At 18.2% G+C, this 26,979-nt stretch overlaps 1 long non-coding RNA gene across 4 annotated transcripts in view; it reads right to left on the bottom strand.

The window, feature by feature from the left end:
- LOC107995413 (uncharacterized) overlaps positions 1-26,979 on the bottom strand; it is a 72,093-nt gene that overhangs the window by 24,450 nt on the left and 20,664 nt on the right. For 2 of the 4 annotated variants that reach the window (XR_009831255.1, XR_009831254.1), the window contains exon 4: positions 6,565-6,707. The exons of 1 other annotated variant lie outside the window; for it this stretch is intronic. This is a non-coding gene — a long non-coding RNA (uncharacterized LOC107995413). Of the gene's footprint in view, positions 1-6,564; positions 6,708-21,141; positions 22,118-26,979 lie in introns of those variants that run through there. One more of the 4 variants, XR_003696598.2, reaches the window with a different exon arrangement.

Here is a 26,979-nt window from a genome sequence, read left to right as displayed (position 1 = left end):
AAAAATTGAAAAAATACGAATAATGAATACTATAATATACTGTAAAATAAATCTAAATTATGAATCTTATATCAATGAAATTTTAATTTTTTTTCTGAGAAAGTGAATAAAAATTACAAAAATTATAATATTAAAAAAATAGACATGTAGATATGTTGAATAAATCAAGAAGAATATTAAATTAAATATTTCTTAATCATATTTATATTCGTAAATTTTATAAATTTTAAATTTTAAAGATACAAAACATAAGTGTTTTCTTATATGTTTTTATAGTAGAATTTAAATAGAAATGTTTTAATAGAATGATAGAATTTTTTTGTTTTTGATTTTTGTTTTATATTGATCTTTGTAGATACATCAACGACCATCATTTTAGCTTAAAATCAAAATTTATTATACTTTCTAAATTATTCTAAAATTTCTATATTATCTCCTGCTCTAAAAATGATATATTTCTACAAATACTTATTGTATATTATAAGAAAAATTATTATTATATTCATCATGCAATAAATTAAATAACATATGTAAACAACATTTTATTGCATAAATGATTTCTGATAATAATATTATTGCCGAATAAAATATTCTAAATTTTTGAAATTACAAAAATTTTTTTACATTATGTGCTCTTACATAATTAATAATGACATTTTTAAAATTTTTTTTATATATAACTTCATAAGATGTTTGGCGATTCTTTTTTTCAAATGTTTAATAATGTGTTGTCATTATTTAAATGATCTTTGATCATAATATAAATTTTTTTTCAATCAAATATACTATCAAAAATTTACTGAAAGTAAATGAAATCGTAAAATTATACATAAGTTACATTGTATATAAAACAGATTGTTCAATTAATTAAAAGAGATATCGAAAATCTATCTATAAAATGATGTAAGAATTTTTTTCTCATTTTATTATTTGCTACTTAAATGAATTTAAACAAAAGAGAACGAAAAAATTGTTTATACGGCATATTTAATGTCTGTCATAATATAAAACATGCTTGTTTTATATTTAAAACATTATTTTTTGATATTTTTAATTTTCCATGTTTTTTTTATATTTAATATCTTTTTATAATTAATCGCATGAATTAAAATGATTCAGTAAAAAAATAAATTTTATTTTCATATGATTTATATGCATGAAAAAACATGCTTGAAACTGCTGTTAGTATTATATTTCATCATAAAAATGTCTGTTATTGCAATTAGGATGTTCAATAATGAAAATTAATTTTTATAAATATTGAAAAATAAAAATATTAATTAGGAAAAATTTCAATTTTCAGATATACAATTTTTATTGTATATTTTTAATATAGGATTTTACTTTTCATTTTTTATAATATATCTATAATTATTGTATAGTTAATAAATTAAGATTACTTATAATTTTCAATATTTTTCGTATTTTTAATAAAATTTAATGATGGAGAGAATTTAATAATTTTTAATAATAACAATCTCAATTATTATATTTTATTATTAATTTTTATTTATTAATTTTTATTAACTATTAACTATTATTTTTAATAATTATTAAAATACATAAATATAATTTAATTAATAATTTATTATATTTTTCTTTCTTTACTTTAATTACAACGTGTATTCTTTTCATATTTTGTATATATACTTTATTAAATATGTACAATTTTTTCCTTTAAATCAGCAAAAATGACTGTTGATGTATATACAAATATTTTAAATGAAGATATTTTTAATTAATAATTCATATCATGGGAGAATTATCTAGCTAATTAGGGAAGGAAGTAGTAGATAGTAAAAAAATTATAAAATATGTATTATAATTATATAAATCATTAATATATGTGTATGAAATATGTTGATAATTAATATAATTTTTAATTAAAAATCGACTTAATTTTTTTGTTTAGGAGCTATACAATATAATAATTAATTATCTTAAATTTACTACTAATAATATTAATAAATACTGTACTTACTTTCAGGAACAGCATCAGAATTTTGTAGAATTGAAATTAATTTAATTTTGTTAAAATTATTCACTTTGTATTTTAACATCTTTTTCATTTTACTAGGAGAACTATAGGACGAATAAAGGCAACGCTTAACCATTTTCTAGGTATAAATGGTAAGACTTTTGCACCTCGATTTTTCTATAGCTACATTATCAGAATACCCAAACTATATGTATATTCTATTCATTATATTGAATCACCACTGCAAAACACTCGTGTACATAAGAGGGGCAGCGACTACAGCTATTGGCTGATGTCAAGTATAAACAGAGATGTATTTATGTGAACGTATCGCCCCTATAATTTAAATTTTTATTTGCTTTTTATTACTATATGATGAATATATTTAATTTTTATTTATTTATTTGTAATACAAATTATACTTATTTTACACATGTATTATTATACTTATTTTACACATATATTATTATAACATTTATAATAGAATTATTATTATAAAAATTAACATTCCTAATAGAAAAAATTTTTGAAATTTTGATTATCAATGATTTTTCAAAAATATTAATTAACTTTTCAAAAACTTATTATAGAATCCGACATAATAATCATAATTATATCCAATAATATTATAGAGAAATAATTCTTATAATTAAAATATGTGAATCGTTATTTTACAGACATATTATATATTTTCCATTCTATACAATTTAGAAAATTTTATTTTTTCATAAAATTACTTTCAATGATTTTAAAATTTGAAATTAAATTAAAACTAATTTATTACATAATTAAAATACATATTTTATAATAATATTTATATATGAAAATATATATATGAAAATATATATATATATATGAAAATAATTAAATATAAAATAATATAATATTAATATTAAATAAATGATAACAATCTAAAAATTTATCTAATAAAAATATTATTTATTTTTTCAGATATCAATTGTAAAAAGAGAAAGATGAAGAAATTTAGTTTTAAAATAAAACAAAATAACAGCTATCGATCAACCGAAATGTTCATTATTCATAATGATAAAATGTTTTTTAAATGATGTATATTTTGAAAAAAAGTATGTATTCCTTTAATTTTTAATTTTGTAACAATGATATAAAATACAATAAATTTTATAAATTTATTTTACAGTATAAAATATAAATAACAATATGGATTGGAAATGGTTTATAAATATATCGGATTATTAAAGACAATAAATACATCTGCACACATTACTCATCATAGATATTATAAATCTTATAAATTAAATATTATAAATCTGTTTAATGACAGCATTATAAAATCCAAATGAATAAAAAAAAATTATAAAATACAGAAAATTATACACACCAACAATAATAAAAAAAAATATCAATAAAATTTTATAGAAATATTATAAATCAAAACTTAAAAAATATGATTTGATTAATAAATCAAAAGGATATATGTATATCTAAGACGATTAAAGTATGCGAATTAACTTATATATATTAAATATATTAAAAACATTTTAGAAAAATATGCAATTAAAAAAAATATTAATTATATACAGAATTTTCCAAATTTTTCCGAAATAGTGTCATATTCTATAGGTAAAATCAAAGAAAGATTATTTACATCCTCAATTTATTCTCCTCAATCTATATACATCCTCAATTTTAAATGAAATACATTTATGAAATTTATAATTTTTTATTCTTATTTATGGAAATTTATATACATTAGATATTTATATACATATATCAGATATAAAATTTAAAAATATATATATAAAAATAATAATATCATTACACTAAACATTCTAATATATTGTAGCTATATATTATAGAAAATTACAATTTTTTTCATATTTTTAATTGTTAATTGGTGAAATATATATATATATATATATACAATTTTTATTATTATTTAATTATATAAAACATATTAATTGAAAGCAAAATACAAATTGACAAATATAACTTTTAAGGGTTTAATATAATAAAATAAAAAATATAAAAAATTTTGATTATATATTTTTATTTACATTCTATATAATTATCATAATTTATCATAGTTCTTTTCTTTTTTTTTTTTTGCATAGAAAATATTTTTAGAATTTATATCTTTGAAATATAAAAATGATGTTATAAATTCAACTTTTATATCATTATCTCTTTTTTTATAAAAATATGTATTTGCATTAAAATCTACAGTCTAAATTTATAAAAGACAATAAAATATTAAGTAATATATGATCTGAAGAAAAATATTTGTTTTTTGTAAGACGATAAAAAATTAATTAAGTTAAAAATGAATAAAAATATAATTAATTAACATGATGAGTAAATATAACAACAAATCAAATCTTATACCTTCTTTTTCTTTAAATATTGAATACGAATTTTCAAAAGAAAAATATATGATATCACATTATCCCCACATATTAGAATTAACAAAGGCATGTCATGTGACATGATACAACGCTTAGTTTGGTGAAATCACGTGATATATATTTTCCTAATATGCAGTGGCTCTTAGAGAACGTGACATTATATATTCTTTTGAAATGTGGAAAGGAAGCATGAATTGAATTATTCTAACAATATTTAAATAAAAAAGTATATTTGTTTGCTAATGAGATATTCGATTTTTTTGGATAAATATTTAGATTAAAAATTTTTTAAGTTAAATTTCTTTAAATTAAAAATTTTTTAACATTATATATTGTTTCTATATTATTTTTCAAAAAATATTCGATTTATAACATCTCTGATTATTAAATAATAAATGATTAAGAATTATAGAAAATATTGTTCATTTTATTTTTAATATTTTAAATTATATAAATATATTTATTAATAGTTTTACTTTAATTAAATTATAAATCGATGAAGATTCCAATGATTCTTTTACATTTATGATGGAAGATTCAGAAATTTTCAAATTAATATTCGATACAGCATTATAAATGATCAATCAGATCGTATTTCGTATTTTAAAAGAAATTCAATAGCTCATTGATATCAATTCAAAAAAAAAAAAAAAATTACTAAAAAGGGATTATTAAAAAAAATTCGTTTAATATTAAAAATATATTTTTAATATACATATATTCATTATATAATTATATTATATATTTGTACTTTATTTCGATAAAATTTGAACTTGTAAAGTCATTCTGTTGTTAAAACTTATATAAAATATCCATTATTAATTAATTCATATTAATACAATGTTTTTTAAAAAAAATTTAAAACAGTATTTATTAAAAAATAATAATATTTAAAATTATATTGATACAATATAAAAATATTAAATATTTATCTTACCTGAATTTTTATCTATAATCTTGGAAATTTAAATCTTTCAAAATAATATGTTGTAGACCAATAGTTTTATCACTAGTTTTACCTGATCATATTTCCACATAAATACTTTGTCAATATAATATAATAATAAGAAAGCACAGAAAACGCAAAAATTTTCGTGACCTGCCTGCAATGTGTTAAAATATAAAATTGCAAAAAAATCATTATAAAAATAGGCATTAGAATTTATAAAATTGATAATTATACGTCCTGATAAGCATTGTTTTACTTATCTTGCTGAACTCTTAAGCATAATTTATTTAATAATCAAAAAAATCAAATTCGAAAATTATTAAAGAAAACATATATTCATTGAGCTTAGATGAAAGAAAAATTTTTTTTGTATTATATCAAAAGAATAACAGTAATCAAAAGAATTATAAAAAAAAAATTACCAAAAAAAAATTTATTAGAAAGATAATTGAAATAATATAAGCTTTGTTAGTAAAGTATTTAGAAAAAAACAAGTAGAATATTTAGAATTATCTATTTTTTAGAATTAGTTTGTCTAAGTAATTTTAGGAAGGTAAATCTTAAGATTTGAAATAGCATCAATAATCTTAAAATATTATCCTATTTTGAAAAAAGCATTATAAATTGATTCATCAGTACAATTCTTTTTATATTTTCTAGAAATATAATTTTTTTTAGATTTATATAGTGATATCAGCTTTTATGTGTTTTATCGCAAAATGTATTCTATTCACAATGGAACACAACTTTCCAAATAACTATAAAGAGGATAAGCACAAACTTTCTCTTTAATTGAAATAAGGTGAAAGAAGAAAATAAAACTTCGTAGAAGATATATTGTTACTACTCGATAACTGACTACCTGAGATTTAAAAAAATAAGTAAATCCTTGTTGAAGATCGAATTTACTATTTATTGTTAGAGATGTATACAAACAGTCTCTAACAATTTTAAAATATATATATTATTTTCAATGATGAAATTCAATTTTTTTTATTGAATTCAATTGAAATATCATCTTAGAATTTCTTTAATGATATTTCGAACATAACATAAAAATATATAGAAGTAAACTATAGAGAAAGCAAATCTAATTCAAATCCATTGCAAAAATGATTCAAAGAAAAAGGAGCAATCGAAATTGGCAGACAATGATAGTTTCAAATATTTGTAAAATCAGTTGATCAATTAAAAATATAAACATTAGGATTAATGATCACTATAACAAATTAATATATATAAAAAAGACATGCTTATCATCAATATCATTTTTTTAATCCTTCAAGAAAGTAATTACAATGTTATTAACAAAATTATCAAGAATTCTTCCAGGACATAGCTCACATCCAAAAGTTTCAATAGAAACTTATATATGAACTTAATAACGATGTATTGTCTGAAAAAAGAAAGAAATCATTTAAAAAATCTTTTATAATATCAATTCTAATATCAATATCAATTCAGATTTCATTCATTTTATTTATTATAAATGAAAAAATATAAAAAAATAATAAAAATAAATAAATGAAAAAGTAAAAAAAAATTCAATTAAGGCCTACAAAGTTTATATGTTATTCGAGATATTCGAATTCATATTAAATTTTTTTTTGATAATTTTTTTAAAAAATAGTATGAAAAATTTAAAAAAATTCTAATAATCTTTATAAAAAGTAAAAATTTCCTAAAAGTAAAAATTGTATAACTAATATAAATAATAAAATTAATTGTTGTAAGTGAATCATGATTCTTATATCAATATAGATTAACATTTAATAAGATAAAAATTTATACATAAAAAATTTTAATTTCGTTATAAAATATCAGTTTTATCATATATGGTTTACTTTAAGTTACATGATATATAAATCGTATTATATGATATTAAATCATATAAACTCAAGAATGATTAAATTAAACAAAAAATTTCTTCTTTTATTATTTATCAATGAGATTACTTTTTATTATTTTTTAGTATTATATTTATTATTAGTACTAATATTAAACGTATTAATAAGAATTATTGATGAATAAAGTGGCTATAAAAAATTTATCATTGTAGCAAATAGAACAATTTTATTATACATTTACTATTATTATTTTTAATATCATTCTAATATTACTTTCATTTCTATTATCATTAAATATATTAATATTTGTAATATGAAATATTTTTTATTTAATTATTTTTATTTAATTATTAATTGAGAACCTTTATTAATTACAAAAATTTATTATTACAACAAATAGTGTAATCTTATATTTTTATTACTATTTTTTTTTAGTATTATACTAGTACTACTTTCACAACTAATTTAGACATATTCGAATATTCATAATATAAATTAGTGAATATAAATAAATTAGTGAATTATTCTTATTGACTACGAAAAATTTACTAACACACATAGTACGATAAAATACAAGAAATAATTGATGGTACAATGTGATAATAGAATAAATCTATCTTACCAACCGAAAATTAAGCGATATCTGGCGGACAATTATATAATAAAATATATATGGAAGAAGAAGAAAAAACACGTAAGTGAGAAAAAATTATTTTATATTACATATTTGTTATATATTTATTGTTATATTTTTATATAAGAATTTAATAAAATATTGTATAATACAAAGAAATAAATTAATATAATAATCATAATATTGATACAAACCATTCGTTCATTAACATATATATTAAATATTTATTTAAATATATTTACATGCACGCAGAATTATTTATAGATTAACTTTAATTTAGATTAATTTTAAAATTAGTTATTTTTATTTTTCTTAATTTTAATTAAATTAAATCATTAATAATAAAATTTAAAAAAATTAAACAAAATATGTAATTAAATTATAAAATTCTTGAAATTTCTATTATTTTCTATTATTTTACTCTATTTTGCTTCTTTTTTTTTTTTAATATTTAAAATTTTATTTATAAATATGAAATTTATTAGATAGAAATCATTTTGGTAAAAAAAAAAAATGATAAATATTCAACTAAAAAAAAATATAACCTAACGTAATTTTAAGATCACATATTATCTTATTTATTCTATATATATTAAAGATTTAAAAGTCAAAGCAGAAAAATAAAAGAATAAAAAAAATAATAAATCCAAGAATTATTTATATACAATTCGATAATACAACGAATAATATTTTCTTGATAAATAATATATTCTTGTATAAATATTATTATATGATTAATACAATGAATTAATTTATCACTAAATCATTATTAAATAAGAAAATTTCGAATTCACAAAAAATTTCTTAATAATAAATATTCCATATCAAAAATAATTTGCATTTTTTTAGAAAAGAAATTATTTTAAAGATTTTGAAGCATTTTACACTTCTATACACATTTTATTAAAAATTATATACAAATTATATATAAATGTAAATTTTACGCTACTATATAATAATTCCAACAGATAAAACATATTCATTATAATAAAATTGAAAATTATAAATTTATTATTAAGTTTTATTAAGTGGTTTTATATCATATAAATTTTTTTATGATTATAAAAATAAGAAATTAAGAATCAAGTTGAAAAATTTAAAACATCATTTAAGAGCTAATGACAGTGAACAAAAAAATATAATTAAAGCCAAAATTGAAATGACAAAAAAATATTATATCTGCAAATATTCAAAAAAATCTTTTGTTCATACATATATATATACATATAATAAGCTTTCCATTTGCTATACAAAAATTTAGGCAACAAAAAGAGATTGTCAATAAAAAAAAAAGAACAAATAAAAAAAGCATTTTGTGCAATATTTATTTTTATTGAAGTAAAATTAAGTACATATCATATATAATATGATTCATATAAAAATGAGGATGTTTTTTTAAAAATAATATTAAAATGCAAATTTATGATTTGCAACAAATTTGATATAAATAAAAATTTGTAAATGAAACAAATTCCGACGCATAACATATTTTTCAAAATTCAATTTTCTTTGCAATTGATTTCTAATAATAAATCTATAAATTTATTGTTTATATTATATTATATTACATTATATATATATATATATATATTAATTATTTTTTCATTAATTATCTTTCAAAATATTTGTAACTTAAAAATTTTTAAATTTTAAAATTATAAATAAATTTTATAATTTTTTAGATAATAAAAAATATATATATAAAAATATATATAATATATATTTTTATATAATATATATATATATATATATATATAATATTTTATTTTCATAATTTTTTCTATTATAATCTACTTTTAATTTGAAAAAAAAACATGAAACACTATTTAGAACAATTGATTATAATAAAAAAATAATTTGAATAATTTTAAAAGCTGATAAAATAATAAAATTTAATTCAATTCTTTAAAATTAAAAATTGAAAATTGAAATTAAAATAAAATATACAATAATAATGAGTATAGTAGAAGCAAAATAATATAATATTATAAAATATTATATAATAAATTTTATAAAGTTACATTAAAAAATTTTAATAATTTAGGGAAAGGAAAAAAATTAATCTCGATAAAACAATAAAATTTGATTTTTTATGCTAATATAGACTTTTTTAGCGTAAAATTTCTTTTGCCTGTAAAAAAATAGCCTTAATAAAAACAAAAAATTAAAAATTAAAAAAAATATAATAAATATTAGAAATATGTACTTTATTATTATTAAAATAAAGATATAATTTTCATAAAAATGATTTTACAAAAATTATATTATATATATATATATATATATATTATTTATATTTTGGTAAATGGTAACACAATAATTCAATTTAAATTTTTTTATGAATTATGAGCTTAATATAGATAATATTAATCTTATCAATATAGATATATAGATCAAGTCGAGAATTTAATCAATAATTTTTCTTAAATTATTTAATAATTTCAAAACAATTTTATTTATTATTATTCAAGATCGTATGAAACAATAATATTGATAAAAACAAATTTAAAATTTATATCAAAATTTGTAACAAAGCTACATAATTCATATATAGCATTCATATATAGCAATTAAAACATTCATAAAATATTGATTCATATTCATTATGAGTAAAAAAATGCATTAGTATCAATTTAAAAATTTTATGTGGAAGCAAAAGAAGCCCTAAACAAATATATTCGCTTAATTATCGATTTTCATCATATATTTTATATAAGTGAACAATATAGATATTTTAAACAAACAAGATTAAATATCGATATCTTATTTTATTCTATGCTTTGAAACTAATTTAATTAATAATAAACAATTATTATTAATCATTTATTTTAATTATAAATAAACTCTTATTTCAATCCTAATTTCCAATATACAGAGAAAAATAAATAAAAAATCAAAATTCTTTTTGCAGGGAACGAGTTATTACTTTTTTAAGAATAATCCTCTTAAGATAAAGAATTGGATGCAGATATATTGAAATATTTGATGAAGTATACTAGATTAAATGAGAGAAACTAAAAATAAGAGAAAACGAAGTAAGAGTATCTTATAAGTAGAGAAGAAAAAAAGCGAATTCAAGATTATATTAGAAAGTCAGCAAAGTTAAGTATCTTGATTTATATTATTAATCGTGGATTCAATCAATACACAATAATAATTCCTGAATTATTAATAGAAAAATACATTAGTATCAATTTGATAATTGCACATAGAAGTGAAAGCAGTCCTAAACAAACAAATTGTTAATATCATTGTATTATATATATTTTGTATAAGTAAGCAATATATATTTTATACAAATAAAATTATAATTGATATTTATTCTTCCTTCGATTTAAAATTGATTTAAACAATCGATTATTATACTTATTTATTTTAATTGTTAATTAAAATATAGATCGAGAATTTTATCAATAATTTTTCCTAAATTGTTTAATAACTTTTTGATTTTAAATAATTTTTTTTTATTATAGCAGCTACGATATTCATAAAAATAAATTTATGCCAAAATAACAGGACTATATGTTAATTTATATTGATCCTGGATCAAATACATAAAATATTGATTGACAAATTATGGGTACAAAAAAATACTAGTACAAATACACTAGTATTAATCTAAAATTTTCATGTGAAAGCAAGAAAAACCCTAAACAAATATATTCGCTAATAAAAAAAAATCTTTTAGATCATGGATCTAATCTATCTAATCAATCTTTTATAATGGATCCAGAATTAGATTTCTTCTACGCTTTAGAACTGATTTGAACAATTATTATTCATTTATGTTCAATAATATATATATTCATATATTGTTATTATTATAAAAAAGCTCTTATTTTTTTTTTTGATCCTCGTTTTCAATATGAAGAAAGAGTAAATATAAAGTAAATAAGGAAAAAAGAAAAAGAAGTAGATAAATTGGAGTAATTAAGAGAAGTCAGAAGCAAGAAAAAGCGAGGCAAGATTAAGTATAAATATAAATAAGAAAAAAAAAGTGGATTCAAGATTATGTTAGAAAAATAGCAAAATTATATATTAATTTCTATTGAATTCGATAAATACATAAAATATTGATTCATAAATTAATATAGAAAAGTGCACTAGCATCAATTTAAAAATTTCATGTGGAAACGAAAGAAGCCCTAAACAAATATATTTGCTAATATCAATTTTTATCCCAAATATGTTTTATATGTTTTATACAAATAAGAAATATAGATAAATATATGCAAAATTAGATATTGATTTCTTCTTCGTTTTAAAACTGATTTAAACAATTTTTTTATTTATTCATTTATTTTTATTATAATTAAATTAGTTACTTTTAATCCTTGTTTTCAGAATGCAAAGAAAAATAAATAAGAAATAAAATAAAATAAAATAAAATAAAATAAAAGATGCAAATATGCTATGTAATATATTGAAATAATTGAGAGAAATCAGAAACAAGAGAAAGCGAAACAAAATCGAATATCCAATAAGTGAGAAACGTAACGATTCTGTTAGAAAAATAAATAGTAAAATTCTATTAATTTATAATTAATTTATATTGGATTCGATAAATACATAAAATACTGATTTACAGATTATTAATATAGAAAAATGTATTAGTATTAATTTAAAAATTTTGGAAATTACGGAAGCGAGAGAAACTCTAAATAAATATATTCGCTTATATCATTTGCATGTTTTATATATATAATATTTTACATAAATAAAATTAGATATCGATACTTTAATTTCTTACAAAGCTTTAATATTGATTTCAGTAATTTATTTTAATTATAAATAACTTGTCATTATTTTTATAGAAGTTATGTATAAATTATGTATTCTAACATAATCCTCTTAAAATGAAGAAAAAATATATATATATATATAGGATAAAATATAAGAACAATTAAATAAACACTGGAAACAAAAACAAATTGCTATAATTAAAAAGAAAAAAATTTTAATTTTCTGGTATTTTTTTGAAATAATTTTATATAATTTTATATGTAAGATTTTCAAAGTGATATATACTAACATATACTAATTGTATATTGTATACTAAAGTGATATAATAATAATACTAATTAAAAATAATAAAAATAAAAAATAATAATAATATATGATCAAATCGAAATTGAAAAATGCTTAAAAAATTTTTTAATGTCATGAAAAATATTCATCTTAATATTCACAATATAGCAACTTCTTATAGTATAATTATAAAAATTACTTTTCTCTTCAGTTACTTGTGATATACTTGTGATCATTGTTTCATATGTATCAATATTAAAAATTATAAGAAAAATAATTATGGTACAATCTATAGCAATTCACTATTTCATGAAAAACTGCATGCAATTTTCATGAACTCTTTATATTCCAGAATTTACTTAGTTATAGATAAAAATAATTATCATTTTTTTAGTAGGAAATAATTTTTGCTTTAATAAATACAATAATAAAATTTATTATTATATTATATTATAAAATAATTGTCATTTAACAAGATTTTGCCAGTTCATTGAATATTTTGTAAATTTTTTATTTCGTATGTAATTTCGTATGTAATTTTTTTATTTTGTATAATATTTTATTTAAGAATTCTAATTCTTTTATTCATACGAAATTAAATCAACGTTGTTAAAGTATGTGTAATAATTCAATTTCTGTTTGTAAAAATAGACTATTTATATGATATTGGTTTCATAGATAATATGAAAATAAATATTTATTAATTAGAACAAGGTCAATTATTTTAAAGAATATTTTACGATAAAAAAAAGCAAATTGCTTTAATATGCAAAAATATAGTTCATTATTTATAGATATTATGCAATTTTAAATAATTTTACATTTATTTTACTTCTATAATTAAGAATATTGTTGAGATTCTTATTTTATATAAATAATGTAAGATTTTTATAAAAAAATTAATTGCAAGATATCTGATAATGAATTTTATTTAAATTTTTACAAAAAAATGCAATAACAATTTGATAATTATTTTAATGGAAAATTTAAAATAGAAGCAAAAGAATGAAAAAATATTAAATAAAGATGCAGATACTTTTTTTGTTTCTATTAAATTTTAAAATGATACTATCCATGGTTAAAACAGAAATAAAAATTTAGATATCAAATACTAAATATTATATAATGATATACGCTTTAATTTTCTTATTTTTTTCCTATTTTTTTTTTCTAATTTCAATTATTTTTCAATTAATTCCTCTCACATATCTCATCATTTCTCTATTTCTTTCAATCAAACAGAGAAATAATAATTCTCTTAAAAAAATTAACATAGTAACTTAGAGAAGAAGAATTTTGAAAGTATAATGGAAGAAAAAAAGTATATATTGATTGTAAACATATATTAAATCTTAAATGAATAAATAATAATATTTAAATAATATTGTCTACTTCGAAAAATATCATAAGAATGACAAAATATTATAAAAATATAATATATATTATATATTATTATATATATTATATTCTTTCTTTTTTATAATTGAATAATTGTTTACACTAGTAAAAAAAAATAGTTTAGTAACAGATGCTAAAATAATTTTTAAAACATTTTTAATTTTCAAAAAATAATTAATTTCATAATTGATTATGTCATAATTTATCTATTTATGACTAAATAGATTCTTCGAATTTTGAAAAATGATAACAGAAGTTATTTCCTAATATTTCTTAGTTATAAAAATAGTAATGGCAGCAGTAATAGTGTTCTGTATTATATAAAACACCAACAAACTATATCAAAATAGACAATAGACTGACTTATTAAAAATGATATATATTATATGTAAAAAATTATATAAAAAATTATAAATCAATAAAAATGTATTAAATTACATATATATATTACATTAACCAAAAGAAAATACTTTAAAATAAATCAAATTTTATGGATTTACATGGATTTCATGTATCAAAATTATTGGCATATATGTCAGGAACACAATATATGTTCTGAACACAATAAAACCGAAAATGAAAAAAAATATTTGTAAAATTTAACCAAAGGATTGATTGTTAATATCTCACAATCTGTGGAAAAAATACATGGATAAACATATTGAAGATATTTCAAGGAAATATCACGAAAAAGACATTTCCAAGGAAAAAGAAATGAATAATATATTCTGAAATGAAAAAAAAATATCGGATTCAAAAGATACCAATTTTTCAAAAAATTTTTAACATGAGAAAAAAATATTAAAATGAATTATGAATTTTTTATGTTAATGTTACAATAACAATAATTTATGGTAATATTAACTAAATTCTTATTTACTTTTGAAATGATTTGTGTTTCTAATTAATAGTTGATATTTTATTTTGAATTTACGCCATTGTAAAATTAACATTCTATTTCATTCAGTTTTGGCATGATTCGTTTTCTTTTTTATAGAATACATGGATGCAACAGATTCAGCCAATAATGACAAAACATGGAGTCCAACCTGATCTGCATTCCTTTGACTAATCAATTTCTCATAGATGAAGTACACTTTTAAAAATTTTGATTTTTATTTTATGTATTGTATTAATTATAATTTACATCCAACTTGCATATTTAAAACATTCTTTAATATTGAAATATATGTTATTCAGAAATGGATTAAAATAAATTAGATTTGCAAACAATAATTAAAAAATTTTTTAGGATTCCTTTTTAATTATTTAAATAATACATACAACTGTAATAAAAGAATGATTACTATATCAATGAAATCAATGAATACTTAAATATTAGGATCAATCAATAAATAAAGAAACAAAACCTTTATTATAGATAATGTCTAAATAAGTATTTAATACTTTTAGTATCATTAACTTATACCATTATTATGAATATAAAATGTTAATTAATTATCAATTTTCATTATATGTAATTTCTATTATTTGTTGATTACTCATTTTTCTCTCAAAAAATATATTTTAGAAAAAACATTTTATTATAAGATTTTTTTATGATTAAATATATTAAATCAGCTGAAATTTATTACAAAATATTTAAATAATATAATAGAAATTACGGAATCGTTCAAATTTTTATAACTGAATAAAACACTTATATAATTGACAGATAATAATGTACGTGCAGAATAACCAATTTTCAATTTTAGTTTTATTTTATGAGTGAATCACAAAAAAAATTGTAAATTATAATATAATATATTGGTATTATCCTTTTCATTATTTATAATAAATTAAGTTTTCATAAGGTAAGACGTATTTCAAGCTTATCGGCAATTATAAAAAAAACGATTTTGCGAGAAAAATATTTAAAAAATATTATTTGAATAAATGTCAAATAAATTTTTGCAAGTAATTTATAATTATAATTTATAAAGATGTGATTATCACCATTATGATCTAGAATAAAAACAGCAAAGTTGTTGTTGTTATGAAGTAACATATTAGTTTTTCAGAATAGAAAAAAAAAATTTAAGACTTAACTATTGATCAGTTAATTTTAAAAAAGATGATTTTTTGGGATACTAGAAGTTCAATTTTTTATGATTTTTTAGAATAGTAATAAAAAATCAAAAATAAACAAAAATACAGGATCATATTGAATGAAATTTTATAAAAATAAAAAGATAAAAACTAATATACCATGGCAGATGAAAAAACATTTGCCTAATATAAAAAAGATTCAAAAAAGTTAATAAAGCAATGAAATAAATACATAATTGTAATAAAAATTTATGCAAAAAAATATGGAAATAATATTTTATAATAAATATACTTATTGAATAAATAATATAACAATCGTTTGTTTTTTTATTTATTAAATGATCTATGAATAAAGAGAAAATATGACAAAATGACATAAATCATTTTCGTACTTCAAAATTTAAAAATTTTTTTTAATTGTATATATTTATATATTTTTTAATTTTTATTTCTGATATTGTTTTTTGGAAATTTATAATGAATAAATTAATGAATAAAATAACATAACAAATGAAAAATAAAAGATTAGAAAAATACAAAAGCAAAAAGTAATATAGATTAATATAAAATATTTAATTATTTATTAATTTTTTTTTTTAAGTTGGCAATGCATAGTAGGTCGAAATAAAGAAAAATTTAGAAATAAAAATTAAATTTTTTTAAATTTTTCATGAATATTTTAATATTTTAATTAATAAAATAAAAAATAATATATATAATAATATTTTAATATAATATTGATATTTTTTTTATAAAAAATTAATAGACTATAAATCATATCTAAAATAAAAAAATAGAAATATAGAAAATTATTTCACTGACGAAGAGAAAGTAAATAGTACCAGAAAAAATAAAAGGAATAGATTTGCATTTCTTTAAGAACAAAGACATACCTATTGATTGATGAATATATATATATAATTATTATTAATAAATTCAGAAAAAAAAATTGTTATAATAATAATAATTAACTTAAATAAATCATGAAAAACGCGGATTTGCGCTGGCTATTGATTTGATCAAACTATTTAAAATATTACTAATAAAACATAATTACATTCAAAATTGAACACAAAAATCACCCATTTTATCTAAAAAGCTAGTATCCATTTACAATGATTGTAAACAGATAATTAAAATAAAATATTTATTCTTACTGAAATACACTGTTTAAAATACACAAACTCCTGTGTTTACTTCAAAATTTATCCAGCAATAATTTTAATAAAAAAAAAAAACCTTATTAAACTTTTGAAAGAAAGACATTTATTGATTAAAAATAGTTTAGCAATAATGACAATTGCTAATAATCAATTGAAACAATTATAAATAATCATAAAAAAATCATAAAAATTCGAAATATAATTTTTGTTCTCAAATGCCATTGAGGTTACAATAAATCATTCAATAGAGGTTACAATAAATTATATATTCAATTTCTAATATTATAATTGATATTTTAGATTAAGAGATGCAAAATATTTTAAATAGATTATTCTAGATAGAATACTGTACATAATATATGATGCTGAGGATAATGAATATTTAATTTTCATCATTTATTAATTTTTTTATAAAAATTTTATTTTAATTGTTTATTAAGATGATATAATTGTTTATGAATTTTATCCTAAAAGTAATGAGAATGAAATAATTATTTTTTAAATTAATTTAGAAGAAAAACTAACTTCAAGATTTTCCTACTTTTTTTATCATTAAAAATAAGATATTTTTTTTGATAAATTTTCATATGAGAAAAATACATGATGTCACACTATTCCCACTATCATTGCTATATGAAAATATATCATGTGATCAGACTTTCGATAAAGTCAACATTGTACTATATCACATGATGTTACATTATCCCTATTGCCATTTTTGACAGAAATATATCACGTAATTAGGTTCCACCAATACCAAGTATCATAATATATCACGTGTTCCTGTTTAATGTGGTAATGAGAATAATGTGACGTCAAATATTTTTTTTTTATGAAAATTTAACTTTTAATGGTAGAAGGCGGTAGCATATCGTTTGGTTTAGTTAGTGTTAATTGAAACGTAATACATCTGTTTTCAATTAAAGATAGTGAAAGAATTAAGTAAAGATCACTTTTAAACTGAATAAAGAACATAAGTATATTAATATAAATATAATATATAAAATTTCAATATTACATTAATTCAGTCATAAGTGAAAAAAAACTCTTGAATATAGAAATCTCAGTCTGAAGTTGATTAATTCATTATCCATTTATAATAAACAAACATATTTTATGAGTCAATAGTGGATTTATTATGTCGAGAGCCAATTGAAGTGTATCAGTTAAATAAACAGAACGAAAAATTTTTATTTTTATAAAAAAAAAATATCTCTATGCCAAAATTGAATGAAGATATATTGTATCAAAAAATATACAACAAATTATATAGATATCAACAAATCATGTTGATATAGATCAACTGGATCTATATCATTGAAAGATAACTAAAATATATATGTCAATTATACTTTAGAGGAAAAGACAGAAAAATTCCTGAAAAAAAATTGAATAGAATTTTATTGCACAATTCTTTGTGCCAAAATTGAATAGAATTTTATTGCACATCGAAAGATATATGATACAGATATCAATATCATTTATTGAAATAGAAAAAACAGAGGAACATTTTATAAATATGATGTAGCTTATAATAGCTTGTAACAGCTTTAAAATTCAATGAGATCTCAATAATATTCTCAATATGAAAAATACAAATAATCATAAAAAAAAAAAAAAAAGAAAAGAATCGAAGAAGCGATCTAACAAAGAAATATAAGGTTTTAGTTTAATATAAGACTTATTTCATTTAAGTTATTTCTTTTGAACATTTTTTTTTTTCAAAGAACTGAATGCAAATACAAAAATTTTTATTTGATAAGACATTAAACTATAAATAAATCCTAGATCAACTATAAATAAATCCTATTCATTCAAACAACAAATACTAGACAGTAATTTCAAATTAATTGAAAAACAATGCTCGATAAAAGAAAACATTTAGAAAGTAATGATTTCCTATCAAAAAATTAATTCAAAAAATAATAATCGATCAATTAGCAGAAGAGGAAATAATTAAAAAAAAGATTAAAAAAGAGATATTAACTCCTTCAAAAGACAATGGAGAAATTAAAAGAAGAAATCCTGGAAAGTTCTAAAGTCAAAAATGATAAGGAAGAATAAAAGGAAATAGACATACAAAAAAAATTCTAATAAAAAAAAATAAAATAAAATATTTAGGTATTTTATTTTTTTATTTTATTTAGGAATATGTTCGATAACAAGAATACAAAACAAAAGTTTCTTAGAATTTTTGAACATATTTAAAAGCAATAAAAAAAAAGAAAAAACTAAAGTTTCTCTATAAAGACCAAGTGTATTAGCAAATCGAACAGTAGTAGTATGTTTATCAGAACTCTAAGAATAAAAAAGTCATACCTTTCAATTTAGAGAAGAAATACGGTTTTTTCATTTTCTTTATCTAAACGCAACACACAATACAAACATAATAACGAACAAAATGATGAATAAACAAACTGACGAGCAAACACAGGATCCAAATGAACAATTTGAGATTGTTCAAAATATTGGAAATTCTGCTAATTAGATGTCGTGGTACTATTAACAGGGAAATCAGAGATCCATAGATGATCAATTTTTTTACTAATTGAAAGCATAGAAAGAAAATCATACAATCTTTATATAAATTAGAACATTTAGACACCCAATTTATTTGATAATTTCTTCTTCGGTATCAGAAGTAATAACAAATAGCATTTCTCTGCATTTTATGCAAAGTTGTTACTATTATATTTAATAACGTTTGTTTTGTATAATTTTTTTCTTCTTTTCTTCTTTTTATATTGTATAATTAATAATTAATAATATAATAAGCAATACTAAATAAATATATTATAAATGAATTATTAATGCATAAATAATGAATAAGAAATACTAATGATAAATGGCATGTCCTTGCATGTACCAGGTTGAGATATCAATGTATGAGATGTATATAAGCACAAATATATTTCTTAAAAAATAGATCCAATATTTGGATAAATTGAAATGAATAAATAATTTTAACAGGAAAAAAAGGAAATAATCAGAAATAAGAAAATAAATAAGAAAAATCGAGTATTATCTGCATTTGTTTTAATATAATGACAAATGCAGGGAAGATTAGCTTCTCATTAAGAAGATTAGAAGACTCTATAAGAGTTTGACATGTTAATAAAATGTACGATCACTTTAGATGATGATTTCTTTTATAAAATGTTATATCTATGAAGCAATATTTAAAAAAATATTAATAAATTAATAGAAAAAAATGAAATAAATCAGGAACCACTAAGATTTGGATTATCATATTATATTACATACAAAGATGTATTCTATTAATTAATAGAAACTAGTAAGAAAGAAATTAAAATATTCGAAAAAAACTTTAAAAATATTTCTATCATCAGCAATATTCATGAACATGAAAAAAAAAAAAGAAAAATATACAATATTCCAAACTTTTTTCATTTTTATCTTCCTTATTTCAAATAATACACGAAAATATTTCCAATAAAAATTACAAGATTTAAAAGAATATATAATATGATAACAATGATTTCCTGACAAATCGATATAACAAAGAGATATGAACTTTTGTTCTTTTAAACAGACATTCTATTTTTTATTTTAGATAGAATAATGAATTCTAAATATAAAATTTAAATATGTTTATTCTAAAACTTTCTGAAATATTTTATTTTTTTCATTTTTTTATTTCATTAAATAATATTTAAAATATCGATATAACTTTGAACTTTGAATTATTGCATTCCTTATTTTTCTTATCGTAGCAAAGTCTATTATATGCTTCAAAATTATAGTCTAGTTGTTATAATGTGCAATATTTTTCATAAGAAAAAATCTAAAAATCTAGAAATATCAAATCTGGAGATCTAGCTAACTATATAGGAATAATCTTCTATCATCAATTTGGAAACATTTCAGACATTAAAGACATTCTCTTCGAGTATATACATAATGTGCATAATATGTTGGATAGGCATTATGATGAAATCACAATGTTCGATGAATATTTGATGGTATGTTTTCTAATAAATATCATTATAAATATATCTTAACAATATTATCTAATATAAATATTAATAATTTATATAATATAATTTTTTTTTATTAAATCGTTACAAAAATATATTATAATAAATTTATATTTATAAAATGTTTAATTATATTATACAATCTAAAATCATATTATATGTTATATGTATATTTTTAATTTTATTAGCAATATAATTATTCTCTTATAACACGATTAATTCGTTCCATCTTATATCCAAATCATTATAAGCAAATTCTAAAAATACAAATCAAAAAAATATCAAAAAAAAACATGATGGAAATATTCATACTAGATTAGTGTATATTTATTGAGTCATATTGCATAGAAACCATGTTTTCATAGAATATCGTGTTAAAAGAGCGTAAATTGTAAATAATATACATTTAATATACATAATATTTTAGTTATATTGCTATTATTTATATATATAAAAATATAAAAGTTGCAAATTTTTACCTATGATCTAAAACGTGCAAATATTCAAGAAAAAATCAAGATTACTCATGCCAAAACTAGAGCTGAAATCCAACTCAGTAGATCGTTGATTTGGATCATCTATGTTTGAGACAATGGCATATCCAGAAAGGGACACAATCATTTCGACGATGACTTGCTCTGATGATTTGCTCAGAGCAAAGATGGCACAAGAATGCATTATCAATCCGCCTATTTGTGAAATAAATAATGTAATATAATGTATATAAAAAAAATGTAATGTGACATAAAAATAAAAATAAAAATCTCAAAAGATGAAGAAAACAAAAATTAACAAAAAATAAAATATTATAAATTTTAAAAAATAATCTTCCTTTCCATTCCTTCATTTAAATTATTCATTTAAAATTATTTTTTGACAAGATTCATAAATGTTTATAAATTTTGGTGCAAAATAATCTATTATTGATCTTATAATCTGTTATTTTCACTGATATTATCTTTTTTGAAAATACTATGCTTTCCATAATTTTAAAGAGTTTCAATTGTTGTATCTCTTTCTGTCTCTAATAATCATCCAATCTTCGAACTTGTCCCACAATCAAAAACTTTTTCATTTTTCTGATAAAGTTATATTTTTTTATATTAACTTTTATAAATTTTGCAAATTTTGAGAATAACATCTATTAGATTTTTTAAATGTACAATTAATTAAATTTAAAAATGATTTCAAAAGATTATCAATTGAAAACATGATTTGTCAATATCTTCATTTAACTTTCGAAGGATATTTTAAGTGATGAAAATCTAATCGAACAAGATTTCCATTATTATCTGCAAAAAGATTTTTTAGTTATATCTGCGACTCAAATCATAAATGAACATTTATTTTCTATATTTATAATACAAATTGAAATAAGATTACAATTACAGGAGACAATATGAAATAATATATTTTCTTCATAGTTATTTGAAATAAATATTGTTGCGTTCGATATTCGATTTTTCATTCGATATTTTTTTATTTATAAATTTTTTTATACTTCAATACTTAATTTATTTATGATTATTTACACTTTATTTATTTATTATCGTTATTTATATTTATATTTATAAAATATTATTATATTAATTATATTAATATTATTTATATTTATAAAACAATGTAATATTTGCTTAGAAAAAACATGATTGTTCCATGTCTGAAAAACAATTTCATTTAATTAATATATCAATAACAATATCGATATCAATAACAATAAATATTATTGTTTCCTGTATCGCGATTCGATGTTTCACACTGTGATTGTCAACGTTCGTAACATTATCCCTTCCTTAAAAAAAAAAAACGGAATGTCTTATCCGCGACAGTTTTAATCAAACTTCGTTCAATTTGCTGCTATATTACATAGGATATTCTTATTTGAAAAAGAACTTTGTACATATAAATCTTTGTAGTTTTCTTCAAATAGGAATCGAAATCAGATATTCCTTTACATCGATTTCTTCTGGTTTTCCTTCTTCCTTTTCTTAAGACAATCTTTCTGGAAATGTCCTTACTTTTCGTCATACTTCTCGTATGACACAAATTTGTTTCTTCATCCTTTCGGCTTATTATTGATTTATTATTGAAATATTTCGATTTATTTTGTTCAATCTCTTGAAATTCAATCATTTCCAAACTTTAATGAAGACAGATCTTAAAAATACGAAATGTAAAAATTTTTTAATTTCTTAGTTGTCCCACATTTTCGGGAAATAATGGACAAAAACCGTTTACAACTTCTCAATCTCGACGGCCATTGAAATCGACTTCTTTTTCTGCTGCCGGAAATATTGAAATAAAACATAATTTAAATTCGAAAGATTCTCACGAAATTTTGAACTTAATTTTAAATAGTCTGAAAAGTAATCAGCGAAGAAAAGTTAAATCCATAAAAAACGTGATTTCGCCATAAATTTAAATTATATATAACTCATAATTGAGGACAAAAAAAGAATTTGATAAATGAAATATTAGAAACAATTATTTTTTTTTAGACTTAGCAACAAAAACTTCACTATTCACATTAATATTTGAATTATTATATATAGTATTTAAAGACTGTTTGTTCCATTATTGTTCTATTATTTTAAAATTGCTATTTATGGAAGATACTCCATTGAATTTCTGAAGCTATTTTTTAAAATTCATTCATATATTCATCTTTGGACTTTTGGTTTTTCCATTGTTTTTTTTATTGGATATTTTTTTCTTTTTTCAATGATAATTGGCATTATTCAAATTATTTTTCGATGGAACTTCGAAGATTTAAAACTAAGATTAAAAAATAAGATTTTTCTGAGAAAACTCTTTCGTGACTGTAATTTTTTTCCTTTCTAAAAAAAAAATCCTTCGGAATTTCATTTTTGATACCAGTGTTGCATTCGATTTTATATTATATTTCTTTATTTACAAATTTTTTTATACTTTAACACGTTAATTTATGTGTAATTATTTACTTTATTTCATTATTTATAAAGCGATATAATATTTCCTGTGCATGATTGGCCATATTAGAATACTTCATACTGTGGCAAATCATTCATGATAATAGTATATACATATACATATACTATAAGTTATACAATAGAAAAACACAAATCACAAATTTCATTTATTAGAATTTTATGATTCTTTTTCAAGAATAAATATCTTTCAAGTAATATTTACCAACTAAATTTGACAAGCAAGTTTGAAAGTTTGAAGCCATATTTCAAAAAAAAATGAATTAAATAAAATAAAAAATTTAGTTAATATCAATTTTTTATAGTTTTTAAATTATATAATAATAGTTTATAATATAGTTAATAATAATTAATAAATAGTTAACAATAGTTAGCGAATAGTTTTTAAATTAAAATATTAAAACTATTTAATTATTTCTTTTAAATATTTTTTATTTTTTTTTTCCAAGAATCGTAAAAAAAGAAAGAACATTAACAAATCATTGTCAAAGAAATTCTAGATTTTAATTGTATTGAAACTATACGTTTAAATTTTAAAAACTTATCATTCTTTCAACCTCTAGAAAGAAGAAGATAGTAGAAAATATTGTTAACAAAAACTTTCAATTTTGGAATAAAATGTTAAAGTCAGATCCATATTATATATGGACGAACGAATTGTAAATACATTAACACTATGTGAAAAGAGAAATTAATAAAATTATTTTTAAATATAAGAAAATTACAATATGATTCAAACTTTTCATAGAATATAATATAATAAATATTATTAAAATGATTAAAATATGATGATAGGAAATGATTTTATTTAATAGATTAAATTAGAAAAAAAATTCTATTTTATTTTTATTAATATTTTTTTATATCTTAAAAATTTATAAAAATTTATATCACTTCTAAACAATGATTGATATAGCTTTCTTTGACACAGAGAAAAAATATTATAATCTCATATATGAATTTTCAATAGCTAAAAAATCTTAATATAATAGATCTTTCTTTAACAATAATGACATATCTCATATTTGTTTTTGTTTTTAATCGATTAATAGAATTAAATATTCGAAATTATTATATTTAATTATTATCAAAGATGTAAGATTTTTTACAATATTTTTAATTAATTCAAATATAATATCTTGCATTAATTTATTTTTATATTGCAATTGTTTTTTATGTAATTCCTTCCTCCAATTGTCATTAATTATTTGTAATTAATTAAAAAATTTCGATAATCTTGAAATCTTGAAAAAAAAAAATTTTAAATACATTTTTTGTCTATTATTATATTTCTACAAACTAAATATTTTTTTTTATAATAATATTTCATTTTAATGGTAAAAAAATAAGTGAAGATAATGATGATAAAAAATAATGGACAATGTTCAAATTACATAAACATTGTATATATATATATAAAAAATTAAGCGAATAATTTAGAAATTATAAATTCAATAATATGCAATAATATTAATAATTATTTTTTTTCGAATTTCTTCCTTTCATGCTTGAATAAAATATTCTGAATTTTATAACTTATTTTTTTAAAAAATGAATTGTCAAAATAATCTTATATTGAATTTTTAAAAAAATCAAAGCTAAAGAAAAAAATAAATTTAATAAAAATTTAAAAAAAAATATATATATTTTTATAAAATAAAAAATAACATAAAGAAAAAGGAACTTATTCAATGATACAAACATAATTAAAAGAGATTTTTGCAAAATATTGAAATTCAAACAAAAATAATAATAGTGACTAATTGAATATTGCAAGTTTTCTTTTTTTTATCTAAAATAAAAAATTTGAAAAAATACACATGTCTAGATTTATGAATGGTACTATATGTTATCTTCTATACATAAATTATATTCATAGTAAAAAAACATTATATTATTATAGAAAATACTTTACTTCCAATCTGAAGAGATAAAACAAGAAACAAAACAAACAAATTGAAAAGATTCAAAGTCAAAAGAAAGTACAAGAAAAATTTCGAAATTGCAAAACACGAAAATCTATTTCAATAGAATATTAATTTTTCCCTATATATTTCATTAGAGAAATATTAAATCATTAAATCAATTTCATTAAAATCATGTAACGAAAAAATATTAGATCAGGATAATTAATATTAATAATTAAATAATTTATTTATTTAGTTTATTTAATTAATAATTAAATAAACTAAATAAATAAAAAAGTGACAATCCATTAATTATTAATTTAAAAACATAATATTAATAATGAGATCAATTAAAATTACCTTTTGTATTTAATATATATTATCTAATTTTTTTCTATTTATGATAATTATATATTTAATTATTATAATATATAATTTCATAAAATATTATATTTATATTGAGAAAATAAATGATTTAATCCGAAAGATAGATGCTTAAAAAAAAAGTACGAAGATAATTTAACAATTATTTTAATAAAAAAGTTGAATGGCAAGAGAATAATGAAACATTAAACAAAAATACAGATTTCTTTATTCGCTTTTATTAAATTTTAAAAAATAATTAAACTCATCTACAATTATCTACAATTAAAATCTAAGTAAAAATTTCTAAATATT

The sequence above is a fragment of the Apis cerana genome, linkage group LG9, assembly GCF_029169275.1.
Source record: "Apis cerana isolate GH-2021 linkage group LG9, AcerK_1.0, whole genome shotgun sequence".
NCBI classification, from domain to species: domain Eukaryota; kingdom Metazoa; phylum Arthropoda; class Insecta; order Hymenoptera; family Apidae; genus Apis; species Apis cerana.
The sequence above is the reverse complement of the archived record's forward strand: the minus strand, read 5'-3'. Positions and strand labels throughout refer to the sequence as shown.